Source organism: Peromyscus californicus, unplaced genomic scaffold (genome assembly GCF_007827085.1).
Source record: "Peromyscus californicus insignis strain IS unplaced genomic scaffold, ASM782708v3 Scaffold_16__1_contigs__length_79575227, whole genome shotgun sequence".
Taxonomy (NCBI): Eukaryota; Metazoa; Chordata; class Mammalia; order Rodentia; family Cricetidae; genus Peromyscus; species Peromyscus californicus.
The window spans coordinates 59515950-59543268 of NW_026294458.1; the positions used below are offsets into that span (position 1 = coordinate 59515950).

Consider the following 27319-nt stretch of genomic DNA (forward strand, 5'->3'; position numbering starts at 1 on the left):
CTATGAAGCAAAGCAAGGCACATGGTGATGTTCAGTATGAACAGCTAGGGAAATACATTTCTTCCCTTTTATAGAAAGTCCTGCAAGGTTTCAGAACAAAGAGCATGAATCAGTAAAGGCAGGGACAGGACCACCAAGGCTATCATTACAATCTGTCTCAAAATAAATTTGAGGCAGATAGGACATTTCCAAATTCTAGTTAACACCAGGAAGAAAGGTGCACAAACACGTTAAGAGTAAGTGAGTTTCCCCTCACTTGTAAGCACCTTGTATATCCAATAGAAATGAACTGACACTGTAACCTTCTGCATCATGACTGTGATAGGACCTGGACATAAACAATGCTGTCTAGAACAGCACTTTTTTTTAAGTTATAAAAATATGGATCCTTGTGACTATTCACTCTAAGCCAAAAGCTGCAAAGTCTTGTGGTGATAGCTCAAAATTCATGGTGATCCCAAATGAAGAGGTCATATGTAGGGAAACCATAGTCAGCCGCATTGGTAAGACACTCTAGAAGTTCTGGTTGTCTGTCTCAGCTGACAAGAGAGATAAAGCTGCACCCACAGATTGAGATTTGCATACAGGAAGCCAGAGATTATCTATGCTGAGGAGAAATAGAAGAAATGGAAAAGCATGTGTTGGTATCTGCTCTCTCTCTCTCTCTCTCTCTCTCTCTCTCTCTCTCTCTCTCTCACACACACACACACACACACACACACACACACACACATCCTACTCACAAATTATTAATCACTCCCCTTCCAGCTTTCCCAGCTTTCCTAAATAATCCTCACATTCAGTCTACAGATACGGTTCACTTAGAGCTACAATGAGTCACAGAAAAGTAGGACATATTCTGTTCCTTCACATTTATAAACATAGAGGGCTACAGTGGCCTTTCATGATTTCTTTTCTTATGGGTTTCAATAGCAAGGGAGATTATGGCTTGGGTTTCAGGCAAGTGTGCTAGCCTGAAGTTGGTTCTGGAGGGAATCTTTCGTAGAAATAATATGTACATTATACATTCCTTGGGTTAGTTCCAATGAATATGCCTTAAATCAATGAATATTCATTGCATGTATACCAAGAGTGTACATTATGCTTGTGATATTGTGATATGAGTATGCAATACAGTGCTGTGATATTAATTGATTAAAGTAAAACTTCCTTGTTTTACCTAAATGAAGTTTAATTGAAACTATCAAAAACTAAATACAGATCCTTTTGAGTGTGCATGAATGAGTGATAATGAGACAAGGTACAGCTTTTTTTTCTCTATCAGCAATATTTACTTTGAATAATATAGCTGCTTGCTACATAATATAGCTGCTTCCCATATCATAAATAGAAAAAGGGTAGATTAACAACTTAAGCTGGAGAGTGTAATTGAATTCTTTAGTATTCTCTGTCTAGTTTTCATCATCCAATTCACTTTCATCTTAGAAGAAAATTACTTGGGTCAAAAGTCATAGCTTTAAGTCTCTAGGTATATTATGAGAAGCAGAATGCTAAGCTGAAAAGCTATTATCGGGTTTCTGATAAGAGCTTTTGTGATAGGAATTCTAATTTTTGTGTGGCCATAGTTATTAATGAACACTGGAGGTTTGGGCTCTGGCTGCTACAGTGGATAATTCAGTGGGACTGTATGACATCATGTCACTCTGGCAATGTACCTGAACCTTTTCCCTGTAACATCAGTTTGACTTTGGGTAGAGAATCTCCTTGCACACTTCCAAGAGTGCCAATGTGTGTCTTCATTCAGATGTTTTCAAGAAAATGTTTCCTGCTAAATATAAGTAAATGCTAACTTTTATATGAATTACACCTAATATCTAAAAATCATCTCCCTCCTAGAGGATTGTTACAGGTTGCTATTTCAACTTAATGACTCTCATCTTCTAGTAAATTTGGCACTACTTATAAGTTAATTTAAAATGAATGTTGGCAGGACCTTAAATATAAACAATTTATTATTCATAGATGTATAGATGAAGTTTGATGACAGATGTATCCTGACATGACTTAACCCAAATTTGTTTTAGTCTCTTGGACAGTTATTGATATTTCACATGCAAAATTTCCACTCTTGTATCGTTTTTGAGCTTAGTGTTTCAAATGAGGTGATTTAGATGAGCACATAAAAAAGGCAGAGCTCTTCAATGGGGGGAAGTTTTCACAATGAAAATGAACAATGGAATCTGACTAGTTGTATAAGGCAAAGTCTCATTTATTAAAATGGAGCACTACACTGGCCTTTCATTATTAGTTTTCTTATGGGTTGTAATAGGGAAGTTTTGAAGATCTCTCAAGCTAACATGGTATGGTTCTGTTTAAGACTAGAGAGGCATTGTTTTGTTCTATGTTCATATACCTCACCTCTTACTTTGTATTAGCTATGTATACAGGATTGTGCTAACTGATGGAATTAAGGTGATGTGTCTCTTTAACCTAATCTCCTACACATAGCCCTGTATGGATGTTATGCAGTTATATTATATCTTTCCTTCTGTACTCCTTAGCTGTCCTGGGCTTAATATTACTGCATTCCTAAGGAAATTGAACTTTTGGAAATTTTCAGCTAAAATTCATATGCAATGCTAGAGCACCCAATTGAGATTGTCCTGTCACTAGAGGCTGAACGAAATGCTAGTGAGGTCCACTGTAATTTTCCATCTCAGTAAATTACTGAGAAGTCGTGAATTGTTGCAACTAAGTGCTTGGGGATGTTTTTCTTTTGTCTGAACTGACACCTTAAATTGGAGCTAGTTTTATTTTTTTTTTTTTTTTCAGGACAGGAGCCACTCAGGTAGTCATGTGGTGAGATTTGATAAGTGCTGGAACATCTATCCTGCCCTCAAATACCCATCATCACAGTGTGGTCTATCACAGCTCTTACAAACACTGACATGAAAACCTCGCTCTTCAAAGTGACATTTTTCTTTTGAAAATAAGAGTATTCCATAAGGATGTGGAATCCCAAAAGGAGAAGAGGGGAGGGGAGGATAAGAAAGAACAATAGAGGGGTGAATAATATCAGACATTATATTCATGTATGAAAAAAATATCATGAAATTATTTACCTTTTACAAGTTGATATACACTTACAAAAATAAAACTGCTCTAGAAAAGACATGTATTTATCTTACCTTCACCATTTATACAATTATAATTTGTCAAGTAGATAAAATATAGAAGAAGCAAATAACTTAAAGAATCACTTTAAAGGTTTATGTATGCCCTCACAGGAAATGTGCAGATTGATGCATTCGGGTTAACGAAACGCTGTGCTGTAACCAAGGTAGTTCAAATACATAAGCTTTTCTTCACCCCAAAAGTTATCTCATGTCTCCAGTAGGACAAGTGTTTTATCTCCACGCTGCTTCACTTGTACCTAAAGCATGATGTCAGAAGTCCACGTAAAATAAGACATACTAAGTGGGCTTTCTCTCCCTAGGTATGATGAGTAAGTTCCATTCATTGTGTTGGTAAGAAGTGGTATAAGTGGTTTTTTTTTTTTTTTTTTTTTTTCACCATTTATGTTTCAATGAAACATCTGGTTTCTGTTCAGGTTGGTGGCTGTTATAAATAAAGCTGCTTGTAAATTCTTCTGTAAATATTTGTGTTTGATAATTTTAATTTCTCATGAGAAGCACCCTGAATTAGGATCGCTGGGCCATGCAGAAACTACCTGTTCAAATGAATAGGAGTCTACAGAGCTGGTTTGTTTTAAACATGACTGCAAGTTTACGTTACTCCCAGGAATGTGTGATGGTTTCAGGTGTGTTGTTCCCCTCTACTTGGCACTGTTGGTCTTTATTTCTTATATTTTAGTGGTTAGGTAAATTTTATCTAATTTGGGTTTCATTTCCATTTATGTGTAGTGACTAAAATCATTGAGCATCATTACTTTTGCTCTCTATATACCCCAAGCCCCTTGGGACTCCCCCTTGGGATGCAGCCCCAGACCCCCCTCCCTCCATTACTTTTCCTCCATCCCTCTTCAGCCATTCCTCATAGACCATCTCCGTTCTTTCTGTCTCTCTTGGAACTTAAGAGTCAGTCTCCACCAGACGCCCCAAAGCTTCCATACTTGCTTGGAACCTAGCTGATGTGACTGTGTATTTCTTGCCACCTTCCATTCTAGACTCTCCCGACCATTCTTAGACCTGCTTCTGCTCACCAGCCTAAGTCCCTCCTCCCAGCCACCTCCATCCCCTTGGAACTCAGCCATGTGAGACAGATTCAAAGCCTTCTTAGCTGTGTTCCTTGCTCCTTGTAAATGTGACAGGTTTTTAAAAATTGAAGTGTTCTGGTCATCGTTTTTTCAACTACGTGTGCTCTGGGCCAGGGTTCCAATTTCACTTGTCCTGGGCAATTGAGTATTCTCGAAGGTCCCTAGTGAACCAATTTTATTTTATTGTCATTATTTTCTTTGTCTGTGAAAATAACAGGAGGGGAAGATCGGAAGCCCTAGTATAAAGGATTAAAAGGGAATTATTGAACAGGAAGAGATAAATTGGGGTGAGAAGGAGCAGGGCAGAGTAAGAGAAAAATGGAGTGATAACACTATAGACCTCAAAAAACAAGAGAAACTTAATATTGTAGAAGCTTCCTAAAATATATCTCTATCCATACATAAAAAGATTAAAAATAGAGTTATCCTCTAACAAGCTAACAATAAGACTGCTAGATACCACAGCAAATAAAAAGCCAGGAATGGGTTACTGGAAGCAGAAAGTAAGCCTCAATCATACCTGACTACGACCACTGAAAACTACGATAGTGACTTGCCTGGTCCAATAGTGGCATGATCATTATGGGAGTAATCAACTACTTTCTGAATGGATTTAAATCCAGCTTCCCAAGATGAATTGCACACCTGATACCATTATCAGACTGAGAACCTGTGGCTACATAGGTCACAGAGGACAACCTACTACGATTATGCTGCTGAATGGACATAATACTAAACTAATTCTTAGTGATGTATACTTATATCTATAGATTAAGGCACCTCTTAATTTATCAAAGAAGTTTTTGTTTGAAGTAGAATATTATCAACATTTCACAGCTCTTTTTTTGTGGTTTTTCGAGACAGGGTTTCTCTGTGTAGCTTTGCGCCTTTCCTGAATCTCGCTCTGTAGACCAGGCCGGCCTCGAACTCACAAAGATCCACCTGGCTCTGCCTCCTGAGTGCTGGGATTAAAGGCATGCGCCACCACTGCCCAGCTCACAGCTCTTTTTTTTTTTTTTTTTTTTTTTTGGTTTTTCGAGACAGGGTTTCTCTGTGTAGCTTTGCGCCTTTCCTGGAACTCGCTTTGGAGACCAGGCTGGCCTCGAACTCACAGAGATCCGCCTGGCTCTGCCTCCCGAGTGCTAGGATTAAAGGCGTGCGCCACCACCGCCCGGCTTCACAGCTCTTTTTAAGCCACAATTCTTCCACTGTTACCTCTGTCCGTATTGCTTCTGGTCCTTTTATTCACTATGTCCAATAACCTTCCACGGCATTTGTTGCTTTGTTTCTTCATATCACCCTTAAATATACCTGTTCTCTAAGAACAAGCTTCACTTATCATACTTCACAAGGCTGAAATGTTAATATATAACACTATAATAAAATATTTGATAAAAATAAAAATTTGGGGATCGTTTCATAGCTTCAAACACTATGAATTTCAAAACTTGCATGTGTATCTGCCATCCCTTATCTAAGCTTCAGACCTTACGTACAACTATTTAGTGGACACTAGCACTCAGACAAAATGAATTAATTCATGAACCATATTTACAAAATCTGTTGTTGGAAGGCAATGACGATTGATTTCAGTGATCAAGATTGGAGAGCAAAGCTAGGTAGGAATGGTAAGATTGCTAGATTCCATTATAAGCAATTTAATGTCTTTTAAAAATGTATGTATTGATCTGTTTTATAAAATTATTAAGACATTAAAAATAAATAATGCAAAAGGAAAAAGAGAATAGTATCCTCTGTCATGAAAAACAAGCACATCCCAAATGAAAAGAGTCCTGACCCTGTGGGATAACACAAGATCTCAGAGTTTGACTCCAACCATACAATGTCATACAAGAAAGGGATATTTTCCTTTGTTTCTAGACTACTTTTCTAGTCAGCCATAAAATTAATCCTGTCTAGATTTCACTTAAAAGTATGTTATAAACTACATTTTAAGAAAAGGAGACACATATAATGTTTACATAGTCTACTAATGACTTACAAAAGTAATGTTTCCTTTTGTAATAATATATGACATGATTTTTAGTGAATAACTGCCATTGATGAAAATCATTTACCATGTATAATGACATTGCATCATATAATTAAATTGAAAACACCCCAGCCAGTTAAAAACAGCATTTTTTCTATATATAGTGCTAGATATATAACTATATGGCATTTTGCTGAAATATAACTATAACTATATAAATGTATATATTGATAAAAGAAAAAATGGCCAGAGGCCATGCATTTGAGAGAGAGATGGAATGGGGCCCATGGGAGAAGGTGAAGGGGGGAAAGGGAAAGGGGGAAATGGTGTGGTCACATTTTTATTTAAAAAGATTAAAACTTCAGAAACCATTCATTGGAGATTTTAGCATGTGATCTCAAATTAAGGACAAGTTTGACTTTCATTTATGTAAATTTATATATACAAATAATTTAAATATATTATAGTAAATGCTTTTAATATAATGGATTGGACAAGTATATAATATTTTAAATTATTCCTTCCATTCTTTCTCATTTAAAGTCTGACATCCCATTTGGAGCCCTCCTACATACAATGATAATGTGGTGGTTTGAAAGAAAATGGCCCCCAAAGGTAGTGGCACTATTAGGAGGTGTGGCCTTGTTGAAGTAGGTGTGGCCTTGTTGGAGGACCTCTGTCACTGTGGGGGTTAGCGCTGAGGTCTCTTTTGCCCAATGTGACACACAGTCCACTTCCTGTTGCCTTCTGATCAACATGTATCCAGCACCATGTCTGCCTGCATGCTTCTTGCCATGATGATAATTAACTGAACCTCTGAAACTGTAAGCCACCCTAATTAAATATTTTCCTTATAAAAGTTGCCATGGTCCTTGTGTCTTTTCAGAGCAACAGAAACCCCAATTAAGACAGATAACTTCGCATTCACCACAACATTTGCTACAGATTCTTGTTGTGATTTAGGGAGAAGAGTCAGTGAAGGAGAGAAACAAAACTCAATTCAGAAATCATCTGATCATAATGAAGAGATTTTCATTCTTGCTAAGATTTTGCACATCATTCACATAAAGCTGAAGAATTTCCAAATTCTTTAGAAAGAATGTTTTCTAAATATATAGCAAGAGCTTTATTTACCACATTCTTCTCAAGGAAAATCTAACAAAAATAAGAAGAAATCCTTCATCATTTTAGCTCAAACTTTTTCTCCTGCTAATTAGATGTTAATCTTAGAAGCAACTGGTTATGTGTTATTTTTCAATTGCTTTGTTTTTATTTGATTGACTCATTTTTCTTTATTCATGCTTCAATGACATAATTGTCCATTATAGCTGTTTCATTGAAGCCTTATTCTATTTCCAAATTTGAATCTATATCCCCAAGATCATTAAAGGTGATGTCATTGTATAGATCATGGGTTATGCGACAGTTAGGGCTGATTTTCCACGTGACAGACTTTGAAGTCAGCTAAGAGAGAAGCACGTAGGCATATCTGTCAGGATTATTTAGAATACATTAACTTCTGGCTAAGCCTATGAGGGATCATATTGATCAGTTAATTTGAATGAGAAGACTCACCCTGAAAGAAAGTGGCACCGTTCCCTAGGCTTGTGACAAAGGCAGGAATCTAGCCAAGGACCAGCATCCATGCCTATTGCCTAAGTTTACTGGGAACATCGTGTCACTCACTGCTTCGAAATCATGCTACCTTGACTCCTACACAATGATGGGCCTTACCCTTTAACAGTGGGCCAACATAAAACTGTTCTTTACTTACGTGGCTTTTTTCAGGATACTTTGTCACAGCAACAGGAAAGTAAATAAGACTACATGCTTAGATTAACTTCTCAACAGTTTTCCACCAAATTCTTTCATTGTGTCAGAAAAAAACTCAGAACTGAGGGAAAAAAGTCCCACAAACAAATATACTTTATATTGTAAGATGGCTATGACTGGAGCATGTACATTTAACCACAAGGAGATAGCTCTCCATAGTTGGACAATGGTGATAAAAATTCCCACTATGTAGGCCATATCTTGTACCAATACACAGACTATTGGACTTAAAAATACTAACACACTGGTAAATTGAATGTTTCTAAACACACACATACATACATACACACACACACACACACAAACACATTCACACACACACACACATACACACATATATATTACTTTTTGGCTGTTTCAATAAAAAGTTGTATGGGCAAATGCTATTAGAAGAACTTTTTAATTAATACATGCAAGTTACCAAAATGTAACCAAAAGTACTTTAAATTCACAATAAAAACAAAAATACATGAAAACATATAATATACCAACTATGATAGATAAATTTATAGTAATATACAGTGTAATATAATAAATATACATATATATGCATATATATCATCCCAGAGAAACTTAAAATATATGATGGCTAGTTTTGAAGTCTTTAAAGTTTTGCAAAATTTGATAGTGTTTAAGTAAGTTCATTTTTTCCCAGAATATGCAACTTGATACATTTTGTCATGAAATTTTTTTTTTAATTTTATGTATGTGTAGAACATGTACAGAGATGAGAAAAGGGTATTAGATCTCCTAGAGCTGTAGTTCACAGGTGATTGTTAGCTGCCCAACATAGGTGCTGAGAACTTAACCAGCTCCTCTGGAGGAGCAGGAAAGGCTGCTAAGTCATGGGCCATCTCCACAAACCCTTGTCATGGGTTTTAAAAAGCTTGTTCAGTCATATCTTGTTCCATTAAAAAATTCCACACACATATTCAGACCCATCATTTCATTATCTGTTCACAGGATGAATGATAATTAGGTTGTTTCCATTTACTAGTTGCTATAGATAGAGAGGCAGTGAACATGGCTGAGCAAGTATCTGTGGGGGAGGATGTTGAAAGAAAGACATGCGCGTTCTCTGTCATTGGAGGCTCATAGCCCCAAATCTTCAGAGAGGAGTCCATATTCTGGAGTAACTACAGAAACCACAGAAGTAAAGGGGACCATCGCTGGGTTGAACGGTGGGGAAGCACTGCAGATGAGAATAGCAGGATACAAGTGATTTGAGCAAGGAAATGGGAAGAACAGGGAGGGCTTTAATTAGAGAAGTGGAAGGAAACAAGTAGAGAAGAAAGAAAAGGGTAAAATAATAAGAGAGATGTCTGAGAAAGTCATAAGGAATCATAACTAAAAACACCTTTAGTACACTTAACTCTGTATAAATATACACATACAGTTTAAATGAAATTTTCTCATCTGGACTGGTAATATTCAATCCAAGAACCAAAGACTATCTAACAAACACCCCACACCAGTCATGAGAAGTCCTCTTTTGAGGTGTTGGTCAGAACTGTCCAAGAGACTCCCAAGTTATTACAGGCTATTACTTTTGTTCTTGCTTGCCTCCAAGAGGTGAAGGCAATTCTCTTATTGCTGAATACACCATGCACTTCAGATGCAGGATCCAGAGGCCCCTGAACTGGAACTGACCTGAATGCCTTCTTCCTAAGAACTAGCTTTTGTGGTACTAGGTTTCATTTAAGCTTCCAAAGGAGGGAAGCAACCAAAAGTCCTACCTAGCTCTGACACCTATGAACCACAAGGACCAACAAGGCCTGATAACCCTAAGGATAGTAGTGGTACTCATACCTTGATTGTAACCAACAGCTCTCTCTAATTGGACTTTAAGACTTACTCAACAAAAAAGAAATCATGCCTGGTACTGGCAACCAAGGCAACTACCCAGAGCTAAAGAACTCATGAGTCTTGGAGGAGAACCTACTACTGCCACTTTACTTAACCAGTCTCTAACTAGATGAAGTAGCTGCCCTTATACCCAGAGATAAGTGTAATCTTTGCTCCTCATCAAGGTAACTTCTCTTTGCGATGGACAGAGACCACCCCAGAAAACACAATCAAACAAAATGCTGAGTTGTACACACACACACACACACACACACACACACACACACACACACACACACACACACACAGTTCAGGGAATCATTTCTGAAGAGGAGGTGGAAAGATTGTAAAAACCAAAGGATCCGGGAGTTTTCTGTGAGATTATGTCTCCTAGTAATGTTAGAAACTACAGTCATAAAGTTTCATCAATGTGACTGCCTAAACGTGAACAAAACAGGGAATACAATACACAATGCTAAAGTGGATGAAGGAAAGCCCAGGAACCTTTGACCCTACACAAAGAACTACAGACAACTAAAAAATAAGCAGGAGAAATAGTCTGCCACAGTGTACAGCATGCCAACTGGCTATCAAATATCAAATAATCATCACTTAAAACATTCATACAAGTAACAAGACTGAGCAGGATGTATTTATGTATTTGTGAATCATATATATATACATGTAACAACAATTAGTGAAAAAAGAGACCATGAAATTGATATCAAGCAATGAGGGGCATATGGGGTGGTTTGGAGGGAGGAAAAGGAAAGAGAAACAATTTAATTACATTGTAATCTCAAAAATTAAAAGAAATAATTTAAAAAGAAATGATAACAAATGCTGGCATGGGTGTGGGGAAAGGGGGACACTTATTTACTGCTGGTGGAATTTCAAATGGGCAGAGCCACTATAGAAATCTGTGTGGAGATCCCTCACAAACCTAGAAATAGATCTACCACATGATCCAGATATATCACTCTTATGCATATACCCAAACACTCTAGATCCTACCACATAGATACTTACTTGCCTTATTCACAAAAGCCAGGAAATAGAAACAGCCTAGATGTCTATCAATGAATGAATGGATAACAAAGTTGTGGTTCCTTCACACAGTGGAATACTGTTTAAAAGTCTGGTTTAAAAGGTCAAATGATAATACCAATGTACAAAATGTACTCAGCAGCACAATAGTGCCATAGCTCTTGTTGGGATAACCAATCACGATATGAATTTACTTGAGGCCCACTCCACAGGATGGAATACACGCCTGCTAACATAATCCCAATTAAAACCCATTGCTGGGGAGGTCATACAGCCTAAAGTGTGTCTGGGTGGTATTCACCACTGTTGTTTGACTAAACTGACACGCCACCAAACTGACTTCAAAATATTTATGTCCGTAGATAAATATTATGCTCAGTCTTACTCAGTGAAGTTACTCTTTGCAATGAATGGCAAAGGATCCTGAGACTCACAAATGTTCAGGGTACTCAGAAAAAGTGAAATGTAAGTGCTTAACTCTAAATAGGACATTTCTAGCACCTCCTCTAAGACACAGGGAATATTACAGACGATGATGTGGAAAGAATTTAAGAGCTGGAAGAGCCAGGAGAAGGACTTGACGTAGCCACTGCAAGCATATTCTCACAGTAGTTGGGATTGATGATAATGAACCTGCAGAGCACTTGTCCAGTCAACAGTTAAACATGGGTTGACTGGTAAAGGTCTCACAGTGCTCTACCATGCCCTGTTGAACTATTGGCTACTGATGGATTCCAGAGCAGAGGGAATCATTATCATCAGTTTTTTGCGCACTGAGCTCCAGTGTCTAGTTCCAAACCATGGCTCTGCTTAAATCAGTAGAATGCAATACAAAACAAGAAGATGTGGATGTAGGGAAGGAAACTTAGGTATAAGGGGTTTTGTTTGGGGTAGGAGGGAGATGAGAGATGGAGAGAGCAATAGGAATGCATTATATGCATATAGGAAATTGTCCAAGAATAAATTTAATTAATAAAAATAATGTGGAGAATTTTTGAAGATAGCCAGTGTCAACCTCTCCTCTTCCCTATACACATACACACACACATACACACACACACACAGAGAGAGAGAGAGAGAGAGAGAGAGAGAGAGAGAGAGAGAGAGAGAGAAGGTATGTGCACAAAAGAATAAAAAATAGACTACACACACACATGCACATATATATTCAAGTGCACTGTTTTTAGTATAAAGTGTCAAAATATAAATCAGAATTCTTATACAATGAATAATGAATGTATTTTTAAAAGAAAAATAAATTTACAAACCACTGAATAGATAGGTCTAAAAAAATATATTTTGAGTTAAGTAACCTAGACACAGAAAGACAAAAGCTTCATGTTTTCTCTCATCTGTGAATGTTAGCTTTGGATATTCAGATATGTATTTCTCACACTTGGAGTATAGGAATGTGAATATTCTTTACACACAGGTCAGGAAATTAATAAAGGGCCATGGATGTTTTGTCTATCAAGGGAAGGCAGATAAAACAAAGTGATATAAATACTTAAAGAGAATTCATAGAATATGAAGGGTTAAACAGGAAGGGTTATGAGGAAGGAGAACAGTGTAGATGAGGGAATACAGGAAGGGTTAAATAATACTAAAATCTTTCAAAAATAGTTATATGAAAGCCTACTATTGTAGATGATTTCTGTGTGTGTGTGAATGTGTGCATGTGTGTATGAGTGCGTTTAAATATAAGCATATATATTTACACATGAATGATAAAAGTTAAATGGTCTTATCCTATAATGGGGTAGTAATGTGCCTACTAGACACCACAGACTAACAAAAAAATAGGCCCAGTGTCAAGAACAGGCTGCATCTATAGGAGTTGTTGGCCAGTGAGTTCCCATACACTCCCAAATATTACAAGCTATTACCTTTGCTCTTGGTTATTGTTCATAACTTGAAGGTATGTCCCTATAGTCACAGAATATGGAGAAAAGCTTGAATCTTGGAGAGTAAAGCTAGACTGTGAGATGAATGGTAAGAGAAAAAAATCACAAAGCCAAAAAGAAAACCCTTGCCTGGAATGAGCTTCGTATAAACACATAGAGCGATACTTGGAGAGGGGTATGTGAGGGGAAGGTAGCAAGTCACATTCTTTTCTGTTTTAAACTAAAGCAAGCAGCTTTATAAGAATGTAAAGAACTTGTCAGTTTAGTTTCAACTCTGGATAGAAAGAAGTAGTTCCCTGAGAGTGTTCTCAGACACTTGCCCTTATCCCCTCAACTGGTCATTTTCCCAGAATGGGTTGTGTTTATAAGTCATGAAATGATTTAAGGTTCTAAATTCATGAGACTTTTATGTGTAAATCTTGTCCAGTTGAATCACATCTTTAAAAAAAAATAACCAACTTAAAGCATCTTTTAAAACTGAGATCTGAACATGCTGTCTGGCTTAGTGGTCTATGAAGGAAGACTCTGAAAGAACAGACAAACTCTAAATTACACTTAAAGATGTGATACCAAAAAATGTACTAAAATGGAAATTTCAATACACACCACCAAGTGGAAGAGCTGTTTCAGTCACAGCTAAAGTAGAGAGAACCATTATTGTCCTCTTGAAACAGAAACAAATTCTTCATTCTAACTGTGAATGAGAACTAACAATCAAAGCTTTCAGAGACACTGTAACATGGAAAATGTGATTAATTATAAGAAAGGGTGTTGTGCAAATGAAATCACCACAAATCAGATTCGCTGATTAGCCTTGAAGAGATAGCATATTTACATGAGTATATTGCTTTGGTCTTCTATTACATATTTCCTGTAGTATGCTTGTGATTTCATATATATTCTATATTGTTTATGGGCTGTGTGGCATAGAGACTGAACTAAAGAACATATTGTAGTATTAACAAATATACCTCAGTATACATAATAGATTTTTAAAAAAACAATGCAATGTCATTTTTTTGCCCTTCGTAGATTAAGGAAGCAGCTAATTTTTAACTGGAAGCTTTCATCAGGCAATTCAGGAATTTGTGGGCCATTCAACTTGTGGCTGGCTGCCAACCCATTAGTAAGGCTTTTAATTTTTCTGGTCATTGTGTCTTGGACTCCTCTATTTCACTGGTGAATCATAAAATTCTCAAGTACACATTTTAAGAATATATATACAAATGATGCCAGATGCCTTAATCTCAGCACTTGAGATGCAGAGGCAGGAAGATCTCTATGAGTTTGAGGCCATCCTGGTCTACATAATGTGTTCCAGAACAATAAGGGATACATTGTGATACCCTGTCTCAGAACAAAAATAATAACACATTAAAATATTTAGAGTTAGAAGAAAATTAACCAGACTGCATGAGTTTAAAATATATAAATAAATGTATGGTTGTCTAAATTAGTAATTAAGATCCAATTATAGCAGTATATTCTGATAACTGCATAACTGTAGTGATGAATATAAGCAATATTTTTAAGGCCTCTAGAGCACAAAACCAAGGAGCATTGACTGTCAACTCAATGAAATAAGTGGTAAATTCCCAGGCAGTTAAAAATAAAGATGCAGTTTGTTCCTACCCATGCCTATGAACTTCCTGATTTCTACCCATAAAACCCGAAGGGCTAAGAATTTTCAGCCTGGTTGGCTCCAAACCATCAGGAAGGAAAAGTAAACATGGATGGAATCCTTGTGCTGGTATAAGTCTGGTCCTCAATGATGCGAATTTATACTGAAAGTAACAGTAGCATATAGCCATGAGGGAGGCAATATAAGGGCAATGTGTGCTGGGTTAGCAGGAAGTAAACAGTAATGGAATGCGGTAGCTTTTGTTTGAGTGTATGGATATTTCCTTCCAGGATTTACCATGGAATAAGCACAGTCTTAGGTGCTGAGGATAAGGAGTTTAAATGGCTATGTAAGACAGGGTTTCTGTGATTATTGAAGTAAAGAGAAGAATGATAATAAATTCAATGGTGAGAAGCACTATGGCAAGCCGTATCTCTGACAGATGTCACCTGATACCAAGGCACATGTGCTTTAGCTTCTTGCATCTGGCCTTTGTGTGTCTTAAAGCCACACTACGTAGGAAGAAGGTCTCGATTACTGAAAATGAGACCTTGGTTTTAGGAATGGAAAGAACTAAGTCCAAACAAACAGAGCCTCTAAACTCTTACATATATGGCCTGGCCTATAGCAGTGGGAAGGGGTGCATCAGTTTTAAGAAAAAAAATCTTTTAATACTACAGTTGATTAACAGACATGAAAGAGGACATCTATTTTAGGTCATGTTGAATGAAACTGCCCTTACTCTTTAGAACCAGCCCTTCTGTATATTTTTTTTTAATTCCCCTATTGGTTATCTTAACAAAATGTGAGATTAAAACTGCTACTACAATGTAGTATATTAGGCAAGCATTATTTTCAGCTTCATAAACAGACCGTGCTGGGTGGCTTTGTGTCAACTTGACAGAAGTTGGAGCTATCTGAGAGGAGGGAACCTCAGTTGAGAAAAATGCCTCCATAAGATCCGGCTGTAGAGAATTTTCTTAATTAGTGACTGATAGAGGAGGGCCCAGCCCATTGTGGGTGGTGCCATCCCTGGGCTGGTGGTCATGGGTTCTATGAGAAAGCAGCTAAGCATGCCACATGAAGCAAGCCAGTAAGCAGCGTTCCCCAATGGTCTCTGAATCAGCTCCTGTCTCCAGTTTTCTGCCTTGTTTGAGTTCCTGTCCTGCTTCCCTTCAGTGATGAGCTACAATACGGAAGTGTAAGCCAAATAAACCCACTTTCCTCCCCAACTTGCTTTCAATCATGGTGTTTCATTGCAGCAATAGAAACCCTAACTAAGACACAGACACTGTTAAACTCAAATAATCAGAGTTTGAGGAGATGACTCCATCACAGGGTAGTACATGCCATGAAACCGTGAGGTCCTGAATTCAGGTCCCCAGGATGAATGTGAAAAATAAAAATAAAAAAGCTTGGCATGGCAGGTTTATATCCAAAACCCTAGTGTTGTGCAGGCAGAGAAAGGAGGATTCCTGAGTCTTGATTTCCAGCTGTTTTAAATAAATTGGAAAGCTCCAGGTTCAGTGAGAGATCCCATCTCAAATAAACAAATGAATAAATAAATGGTAGAAAGGAATAGAAGAAAACACCCAGTGTTGATTGATCTCTGGCCTCCACAAACAAGTGCCCACACATGCAGATACACAAGTACACACATATGCAATCACACATTAAGAAGTTTATGTTCCATGTGAATTTTTTGTAAGTAGCACATAAGATGGTTGTCTGAAAGAACTCCAATGAGTCCTGGCTTTGAAGAAAAGAAGGGAATGACTGTAGACATCAGAAGAAAAAAAAACTAAGTGAGATGGAGTTATGATGGGGATTTTAGGAATGAATGGCATTTCACCAGGTGCATGCCTATTGAAATACTGACCCAGAGAGCATTATGCCTTGGAAACTGAATGTGCAGGGCTGTCTATAGCAGAGGGAATAATGGGAGCGCAAAACAGGAGTCAAGTTTGGAGGAAGCACAACGGGTTCTGACCATAGACAGGCTTGATGCTCTGCCAAGCTGTTGGTACTTACACACATCCATCATCTCTCATAAGGAAATAACTTGATGGCAGCATCAGGCCGAGAAATCAGTTAGGTTGCTGTTGCAGTGGCAAGAGTGATGTTTCTGGAAAAAAAAGAGACTGGCTACAGAAATGGAAATAAGTGCATTAACTCAAGAGGTAATTTATGATAGATAATAAATCATGACAGTCAGTAAACTTCAGGAATAAAGGAGAAAGCTGGGGACATAATTTTTGATGCATTAAGCTAGATGCCAGAGTGTCAAGGCTGTGCAAACAATGGTAGTATACAAAGAATGAAAGATGATATCAGGCCTACTTTGAGGTATTTTAGCTTCGCATTTGATACTCCTTTAGCAAGCATTTGATACTCCTAGACATAGTTGATGTTGTAAATATGAAACTTTAGAAAGGGCCAAGGCCTGAGTCACACATCCTCTGGGAACCATTTGGGAAGTGTGAGTAAAATCAGTTAAGAAAGGAATGTTACAGAGGACATCAGTCCACAGGCACCTAGAAAAGCATTCCGTTGAGCAATCATGACCTTCATAATCTAGTTGCAATTCTTTAAAGTTTAACTAAATGACAGATAAGAAAAACATCAGAAGATTCATGAGGTTACAGTTTTTAAAAAATATACCCTGTTGCTTTTTTAGTGAACAGATTAAAAGTCAAGTTTTATTTCTTTGTGTGTGTATGTGTGTGTATTTATATTTTCTTTCCAGATGAAGGCATATGTATTATTATTAGAACTTACATTCTAAGAATCTAAGAATGTAAGATCATAAGGATCAACACTGTTTGTGGACCACTGGTGAGTGATGCCTTCTACACAGCAGGGCTTCAATTTATGCCTGTAGAGTGGATAAATGAGAAAGTGTGACTAACCACTTTCATACTCTTCTGAAAACACAATCCTCTATGAATACTTTATTTTTGGATGTTAGAAACATATTTTGCTCAATCATTATATGGGGTAATATTTTGTGTTTGATCTAACAAATAAAGCTTGTCTGGAGATCAGAGGGCAGAGTCAGCCACAGAGTTAGCCATAGAGGCCAGGCAGTGGTGGCACACACCCTTTAATCCTAGTACTTGTGAGGCAAGGCAAAATGATCTCTGTGAGTTCAAGGCCACCCTGGACTACATCAATTAATCCAGTCTAAAAGACAAACAGAGCCAGGTGGTGATGGCTCACACCTTTAATCTCAGTACTTGGGAGTCAAACACCTTTAATCTGAGCACTGGGAAGGTTGAGACAGGAAGTGATATGGCTGGGCAGAAAAAGGAATATAGGGATCTCAAAGCATTCAGTCTGAGGATTTCTGGAGAGAGGATCTCCCCTCTTTTCAGCCTGAGGCCTCAGGGACATTGAGTCTGAGGATTCATGGAGACAGGATCTTCCCCTTTCAGCTGAGGAGTTGGAGAGGTGAGAAGTGGCTGTGGCTTGTTTCCTCTGATCTTTCAGCATTTATCCTGACATCTGGCTCTGAGTTTTTGTTTATATGTTCAGTTAGGATTTGTGCTACAATTATATCATTGGTTTTCAAATATTCTAGTAGTAATTGAGTGAGGAAAAAAAGCATAAAGCATCTTTATTCGATTAAACTTGCTTTTTCAAATTTTGTCTTTGAGAATTACATACATGTGTATGATGTACTTTGATGATTTTTCTGAACTTCTGCCCCTTTTATTCCTCATCAACCTCCTTCACCAAATAACTCTTCTAATTTTATGTCAAAATTTTTTTCCAACCAACTGAGTTCAGGAATGTTGCTGGTATGTGGAAGAGTGTAGGTCCATCCTCTGTAGCATGTGAAAGCTACCTGGAGCAACAAACACTCCTGAAGAAAACTGATAGTCCCTCCCCCAGATGCAGCTAATTGCCAAAAGCTCCTCAACTAGGGTCTCATGAACACCAGTCCATCTGTGCATGCTGGAATTTGGATTGGCTTGATCTTGTGCTGGTCTTGTACAGGCAGCTACAGACCTGTAGCTGAGAGTTCGTGAGTTTAATGGGTTTGTTATTACTAGAACAGAACGTTTCTCAGCAGTCCTTGAGTATCCAACATTTAAAAATTCTACTTTGTAAGAGAAACCCCAAATTTGACTTTGTGGTTTTGGAGTTTGACCCAATTAAGTCCCTGAAACTAAATTTCATAATCTTGCTAACATTTCAAAGGGAATTCAATTTCATCCATTTGTAATTGCTTCCTTAAGGTTTTGTTCTACTACTAAGAACCCATCCAATTTTTCTCCATGAGTGAAAATCAAATCTGACATCTGCCTTGGGGAAATTTACCTTTATCCTAGAAAGTTGTACCTGAGAGTTCCATGCTTCAGAATTGTCAGGAGAATTTTCATTTTGATATGTGCCTGCCTTTATTTAAAATAAAAACCACTCACCCATCTTTATTTAAAATTGCTTATTTTTGACTAAAGAAAACCTTAATTCTCTTATTTTCATGGTTTAATGGTTTATGATTGAAAGTAGATTTAAGATATTTCATCTATTCTTAGCATGTTAGCTTTAATTCAATTTTTTCCCAAATACATCACAATACTTCCAAAATGAATATAGGAAAACATTAAGTTTACAGACAATTATGAAGCGATTTTTGCTTCCATTTGCAGACATCAGTGTTTCCATAGCATTTTAACTCTGGTCTTGACATGAGATTCTCCTGATTAATTCCATCACTCCAAAGAAATATCAAGCATATCTGCATAGAAGCATGATTAATTCCCCAGAAAGGTATGATAATTAATATATGATAAGACGATTAAAATACACTATATAGCTGTTATTGAAACCTAAATGTGTAAATGTTCTTACTGAGCAGTCTTATGACATGAAAATACTACAAAATTTGAGTAAATCAAAGTGACCAAGACTTAAAAAGATCCTCAGCTTGTCTGCTTTAGAAAAAAAAAAACAATTAAAGATTTGGTGAAAACATAGGAAGGCAGTTAAACATATTGGATGGACAGAAAGATGTTGGATGACTAAATTGATAAGGAAATGATTAATAATTTTATTTTTTTAATTTTTAAATTCAGAGGAAAACAGCTGGTGATCTGGCTCAGCCCGTGGTCTTCCAGTACCTTAGTACTTACACACACACACACACACACACACACACACACACACACACACACACATACACACACGCACACACACACACACAATAAGTAAATAAATAAATAAGCAAATAAATAAATAAAAGTAATTTTCATAAATTTTCAAAAGACTAAAGAAAACCATTGAAGATGGCTGGGAGGTGGTGGCTCATAACTTTAATCCCAGCACTTGGGAGGCAGAGGCAGACAGATCTCTATGAGTTCGAGGCCAGCCTGGTCTACAAAGCATGTTCCAGGACAGCCAGGGCTACACAGAGAAACCCTGTCTCAAAAAATCAAATAAAAATGTTGAAGACCAAATAATACTTCCTAAGAGATGGAATTTTTTTCAGAAGAATATAGCTACACAATGAGTTGTATCTATCAAGTGAAAATGTATTCGACACAGATACAAAACACATGAAACAAGCCACAATTCTTCTATAGTTCAAATTGACTTAAATGATGCTTTACTAATATATGAATGTTGAAATATGTGAATGTAGAGAATATGGAATGTTGACCTATTATCCTGCCACAAACAAGATTCCAGACTTCAAATGAGGAATAGATTATCAAAGTGTTTGAGGTTTCTCTTTTCTCCCATTGTTACATATCCATGACTGTGATTATGAGTATTTATTTTGAAATCCCTATCAATTTCTAATGGGCAAAAAATGGACTTTTTTTCTATTAGGACATTTGACCTGCTCATTGTGTGGGTGATAAATACTGAATGACGCCTTCACTTGTTCTGGGATGTCCAAAATTTTCTTCTGATTGCTGGGTTAATCAGACACATAAATGGTGAGGACAGAACATGGGTGCCAGGCATTAGAAGCACTTGAAACATAAAATATGATAGCTATTTAAAGTTAGTGTTCAAAATTTGAGACTTGGTCAACTGTTAGAAATATCAACAGAAGTTGAGATTGTTTATTATAGCATATTCCTAACCTAGATGAAAGAGTTTCAAAGATGCTGAAGTAAGTTTTAGGTCAAAAATCAGTGCTTTAGTAAGCAAGAATAATATATAATCATTTATATGTATTTATAAAATTATTTATAACAGTGGTAATTTGTGGATGGTAAGAATCTTTATTCTCTTCTTTTGTCCTTTTACATTTTTTAAGTTATTTATGAAAAACATGCATTATTTTGTAACTAAAGAGCTGTACAAGAAAATTCCATTTTACAGTATTCATTATTTAATGTCACTGCGTAGAAATCCAGAGATTTTTTTTTGTAGAATAGACTCATTATACAATCCATTCTCATCTGAATATTCAATAAGATCCTTCCTTCAATATGTACCACCAAGGTCCAGCAAAAACTTGAGCATGATGTGGTGACGTAGCCTCAGTTCCAGTTTCCCCTTCCTCTCTCATCAATGGACCATACAAAACAAAACCATGTGGTTGGAGATCATCAGAAGTTTCAATGTCAATAAAAGCATAGTCACGTAATTTAGTAATTTTTCCCTCATTCTGTCAAGAGAAACCCAAGAGCCAGAAATAAAATAAGAAAAAGTGTTGAGAACAGTGAAGCAGTTATCCAATAGATTTCTGTGTGGAGGCCAGAGGTGACCTTGAGAAAATATACACTTCATAGGAAGGTTTTATGTACAACAAGAACATTAACAGGAAGCCTAGCCGACAGCCTATGGTTGAGTGGGAACACCTGGTTTGGAAAGGAGACAACCTACATCAAAGCTGAACGCAACAAAATGGTAGGTATAACCTGCTGAGAAAGTGAGAAGGACAGGAAACCAAGAATAACTTTTCATGGTCTACTTGTGAATTGTCTGGCTTTTCTTGAACAGAATTCAGAATGATGGCTGCAAACTCAAGGACTGAAAAAAAAAGAGTAGAACTGGAGACAGACTAAAAATGCAACCTAAACATTCCCCTTAACTTATTGAAAGAACAGAAAATCCTGCTTATCTGGTAAAACGTTCCTTTCCTCTGGCATATTTTATTGCCCATACAGACAGTTGGCCCATCACTCAATCACCATTACATGTCAGGTATTTTCTAAAGTTTCCATCCTAAAATGTTTATGTAGCTAGTCAATCATAACAATGAATTTTATTTAATTATGTGGCATTTAAAAACCTCGTTCATTTGACGAACAAGTATTTTTCTAGCCCTTATTATCAGTTCATTATATTTGACTACTAATTACACAAATAATCAGCTTTGAAAACACAAAAATGGAAGTGGTGGAAGTTTTTGTTGCAAAGGCTTTGCCACAAATTCCTCATACAGACAAGATAGTGACTCAAAATGTAACATCACACTGTAACATGCAACTGCAAGGGTTAGAAAGAGGTAGTGATATAATGATTAGGAGTTGCTTAGGTTCCGAGCCCTCTCTACCTCATCTCTTTCTGGGCATTAAAATGCCTTTATTACAAACATTAATGGCATCCACATTTCTTGTTTTGGTATCTTTAGATCAATTACATAACATTGTCCTTTCTTCAGTACCCTGGACTTGAAGTAGTAGTAGCATAGTAGTAGTAGTAGTAGCAGTAGTAGTAGTAATAACAGCAATAACATATCATCTTTTATTTTCTAAAGGAAGCTAAAATATGTCTACCAGTGCTTACATATGTGTTATAGCTATGCATAGTTCATACATGCCAATCAGTATAGGTAACAAACAAGATGCATTAGGTGCTAAGGAAGAGTTAGAAGTACGGCTGTGAAGTAAGTAAGTAACTGATGAGGATGGGAGACAACACTTCTGGGGACAGTTTGCCAGGAAAGGTTCTGAGGATAATTTGGAATCAATAACAAAGAATGAAAGCTAACAAACTACTCTATGAAAGTGGTGATTTTCAAACAAGAAATAAATATACTTACAATAATATGTAAAAGAATTTCAAAAACTTCTTGATGGGCGGGGTAGATATTTGTGGAGCAGTGAATATTTTTCTGCATTACAAATAGTGATGTGCATGGCAGTGGATTCCCCTGTACTGAGAAAGTCTAAGGAACAGATTTATTAGTGTTCTCTCACTCTATTTATACCATCAAGTGCCCCTCTGCTTATTTCCAAACTTCAGATTTATTTAATCAACTCAACCTGACATGTTTACTGTCTCAGTTACCTGACCAAGAAATAAGTAAATTTAAAAGACTTACTTCTAAAATTTTGTGGTTACTAAAGAACCATTTATATTCTGGGGGACACTAACCTATCTTTTATTAAATTTAGGAGAACTGGCCCCCCCAAACTCCATATAAAGCTTATTAGATTGCAAGCTCCTTGAGGGCTAGAATCATGTGTCCCTTGTCTTGGTATTCAATTCAGCAAGCCTCTATATTGAAAGGGTTACTGTACTCATGCATTTTAATGAAACTGTTATCAACTGAAACTAGACAGATGCCGAGAATGTAAAGTCACACACTGCTCTTCTGAGTCACCTTCATGTATATTAGTGTCTCACTGCTGTTATATTTCTTTGATTATTTCCAGGTATTTTTGTGGTTGTGGGAATGAAATCTAGAACACTATATGAGAAAAGAATTTATTTTGGAACACTAGATCATGGCTACACATGTCATTAATAGATTGTTAATAGGAAAGTCCGTGGCCTGGGTATTTAGTAGGAAGATGGTCTGCTGACATGTCATTAATAAGAAAGTTTGTTGGCCTTATGGCCTATCCTATCATTGACAAAGCAAATGCAGAAACTTCATAATTTTGGACAGCCTAATTTGGCTGCCATGAAATTGGGCCTATAGTAGATGTATTAATTTTTTCATACTATGCATGTAAAAGTCATTATATATACATATATATATGTGTATATATATATATATATATATATATATATCATAGAGATTTATTTTTCACTTGATAGTAGCCCCCTAGTTCTGATACAAACTAAATGAAAGTCAGAGCTTATGCCCTGGGAAATAAAACTTCTTGTATTAAAAATATATTTAATTTTTGTTTTCCAATACTGTTGAGATATTTCAGCAGCCTAATGGATACCACAAGTTATTCTAATGAAGTCCATGTGTAATTATTGTGCCATAATCTGTGAAATTCTGACATTTTCATAATTAACCAAAGCCTAGGGATTTAGTTCTCACTTCGTCTTCTGGTCGGGTACTGAATTCTTAAGTGTGATTAAGAAGCTGATGTTACATTTGAACACCCAGCTCCAGCTGCAAGAAACCATGCTCCTTAAATTATATGGTTTTTCAGCATTCCTTGTGACTGGAAGGAATCGTTTCCATAAAATCATGTGTTTTGGAGCATCTGGTGATTCTGTACACTATTGGCCTCTTAGCCCAGCATTCTCTTACCTCCGCATGTTTGAATCTTTATCCTTTTTCAGATTACAGCTCAACTATCCACCATGAGGAACTTTTTCTGAAGAATCTATATAATGTCTGTTAGAAAGATACCTACCTTAAATCATTCCATATAGCTCTAGTATGCTATCATATATGACATCTAATAGTAAGCTCTCACATTAATTTTCTTAGATGGTGAGAAATAGTTGTCTCTTCATGTTTTTTTATTCTAGGCAGGCAACTCAATTGTTGACTAAAAATTTGAAGTTATTCCATTTCTTGACACTATGGACTATTTTAAAAATGAATATGGAAGATAAAACAGCTTTGACAATTTTAACATACACAATTAAATATCAACATATAGAGACTTTTCAAGGTTAAAAATATGCAATGACTCACATAGTAGAATTCTTAATGTCATTCCTTTTATTTATTGAGATTATAATGTTATTACATCATTTTCTCTTTCTTTTTCCACCCTCCATCAAAACTTTCCATATACCACTCTTTGCTCTCTTTCAAATTCATGATCTATTTTTCATTAACTGTCATTACAAACAGTGTGTGTGTGTGTGTTGCTAGAGTTTTCCTGCCTGGCCCACAGTCAGGACAAATCTCTCTCACCCGCCAGTCCCAAGTCGCTCAAACCCGATCAAGTAAACACAGAGACTTATATTGGTTACAAACTGTATGGCCGTGGCAGGCTTCTTGCTAACTGTTCTTACAGCTTAAATTAATCCATCTCCATTAATCTATACCTTGCCACATGGCTCGTGGCTTACCGGCATCTTCCCAGGCGGCTTGTCATCATGGCGGCTCACAGTGTGTCTCCCCCTCAGCCTTCTACTTCCCTTCTCTATTCTTGTGTGTGTGTGTGTGTGTGTATGTGTGTGCAACCTTCTCAGTCTCTATAATGTTCCTTGTATGTATTTTAGGTTTTGTTTTTATCTCAGCTACCCTTTTCAATTAACCTTTCTCCTAACAAAGATACAATTCTTCTCCTTATCACTCTGCTACAGAATTCCCTTTCTGTCCGTTTGTTGCACAGACCTCTCAAATTTTGCATTTTAAAACTGAATTTGTTATAAATGTTCCCCAAACTCCTTCACCAATGATGCCTCCTATAATAGGCCTTGTATTGACTATTCTCATTGTTTTGTAAATTTCTAAATCAATGTCTAAGAACAGTGTGGAATCCTCTATTGGGCTACAACTCTGTAACTTACTCCCAAATCAGTACACACACACACACACACACACACACACACACACACACACACACACACATATGTCGATGCATGTGTAGATACATTTAGATTTACAACATCTACCTAAATGAGTAACTGTCATCTATTGGTCTTCATGACTACATTTTTCCTTAATCAAGTTCAGATCAGTTGCTTCTTTTTATTTCTACCCCTCGATGGATTCAGGCTATTTTAATCAGACCTGTTGAACCAATCTTCAATAGCCAGTTCCCACTCCTATCTCCTGCCATGAATGAGTGAATCTTTCTTCCTTTCTCTTCTTATTAAAGTTGTTCTGTAGTTTAAATAAAAAGAGTACCCCACTCTTTCCATTTGAAATTGTGAAGTTGCTTTTGTTCCTGAATGGGTGCTTCTCTCTATGTGTTTGGAGTGCTGGACATCCATTGCACTTTCTGAAATTCTCTCACTTCTTTTTTGTCTCAGTGAACTACTATAAATCTTTCAAAACAGTGAAGTTTTAGTTGCATCTAAAAATCAGTTCTTAAATCATGTTTCTCATTATTGCTTACCATTTCTATAGTTTTGTGAATATGTCTGTATATATTCTTCCATATACATTATTGTAATTCATTGCTTTGTCCACAGGCTATGAGCACATCTTTAAAGATTTAGTTTCTCTCTACAAATCTCTGTTATATCATTTCATGTATGGCTCAAAATTTATACTCAGCATATTTGGATGAAGCAAAAACTAATCAGGAAGCTAATAACATAGGTCTTGAAGAAATTCTATCACTGGAAATGGGAAATAGAAAATTCACAGACACATAAATCTTTTATTAAGGTTTTGCTTCTGAATATCAAGAAATATTCCATATGTTTTTCATATATGAATGCATTGGATCATTGCAACAATTCTAAAAGATAAGGACTTGTATATACTTCCACATGAGGAAACTGAAGCACAGAGAAGTTTATACTTAACATTAAGAGTTTTCTTAGCCTGGGTTCCTCTGAAAACTCTGAGGCAAAGATTTGTTTGCAAAAAAAAATTTAGTTATGAGTACACAGTAAGTGATTGATAGGTAGAAAAATGAACTGAGATTAGGAAAGAAGGAAACCTATACAGATTATAAGCTGATCTGTACTTTTACCAAGTGCAAATGATCTACATTTCACTGAACCAACTTTTAAGACACTTCATAATGAATGTGTCTCAGAGAATCTAAAATCAACCCATTTTTGGGGAGGAAATTAAAAGAATTATTCTTTGGTTCATATGTTCTATTGATCAAGTCAATTTTTTTCAATTTTTTTTTGTTAGACCAGCCTGGTTGTTTACAGGATTCTCTGGCACTGTATGTACTCTTGTTAGAAGATAGAATTGAGTGGTGGAGCTGGGAACTGGGGATCCTAAAAGATATTACAAGCCCTGTTTCTGTTTGAATATTCTGAAAATCTAGTATAAAACCCTGGTTCCAGCTTTCCCAATAAAGTCTCAATTAAAAGACAACAAAATGTCTTAACCCCAGGACAACAAAATATCTTAACTGACAGCGATGTATGAAATCCATCCTGGATCTTCAACGTCTTAAAATGGAGTTAGACCTCAACTAACCAAAATGCAAAAATGTTGAGCCCAGTTCTTATGGATACGTCTACAAAATACCCTGCTATTTCTGGCTCAGAACATTGCAGAAGAGGGCCCTGAAAGATTGTAAGAGTCAGAGGATTGGAGTGTTGGCTGTGAGATGGTGTCTCCTGGTAATTTCAGAAGTTATAACTGTAGTCTCCTCAACATGACCACATAACATGAGCTGAACATGAACTGACATCAACAAGCAAGCCACAATGCACTGGGGGAAGCCTATGAGGCCTAAACCCTACACAAAGAATTACAGGCAACCAAGTGAAGCTGGGAGTGGGAGAGGGGGAAGAGCACATCAATAGGTTATTTAATGGCCTGAAAACATACGTACAAGTAACAGTATATTGACCAGATTATATTTGGGAATATATATGTGGGGGGGTGCATATGTACATGAATGTACACATATATATGTGCATATATGCATGCAATAATGATGAAAATAAGAGGCCATAAATTTGAAGGAGAATTGGGTTGGGTATATGGGAGTTTGGAGGGAGGAGAGTGAAAGGAGAAATGTCGTTAA

General features: G+C 36.7%; 2 long non-coding RNA genes across 12 annotated transcripts in view; one reads left to right on the forward strand and one right to left on the reverse strand.

Moving 5' to 3' along the window:
• The window catches only part of LOC128112177 (uncharacterized), a 610610-nt gene that overhangs the window by 526377 nt on the left and 56914 nt on the right, over positions 1 to 27319 (forward strand). The gene's annotated exons all lie outside the window — the stretch shown is intronic.
• The window catches only part of LOC128112178 (uncharacterized), a 149494-nt gene that overhangs the window by 47580 nt on the left and 74595 nt on the right, over positions 1 to 27319 (reverse strand). For all 7 annotated transcript variants that reach the window (XR_008218887.1, XR_008218890.1, XR_008218888.1 and 4 more), the window contains one exon: positions 16512 to 16605. This is a non-coding gene — a long non-coding RNA (uncharacterized LOC128112178). The remainder of the gene's footprint in view (positions 1 to 16511; positions 16606 to 27319) is intronic.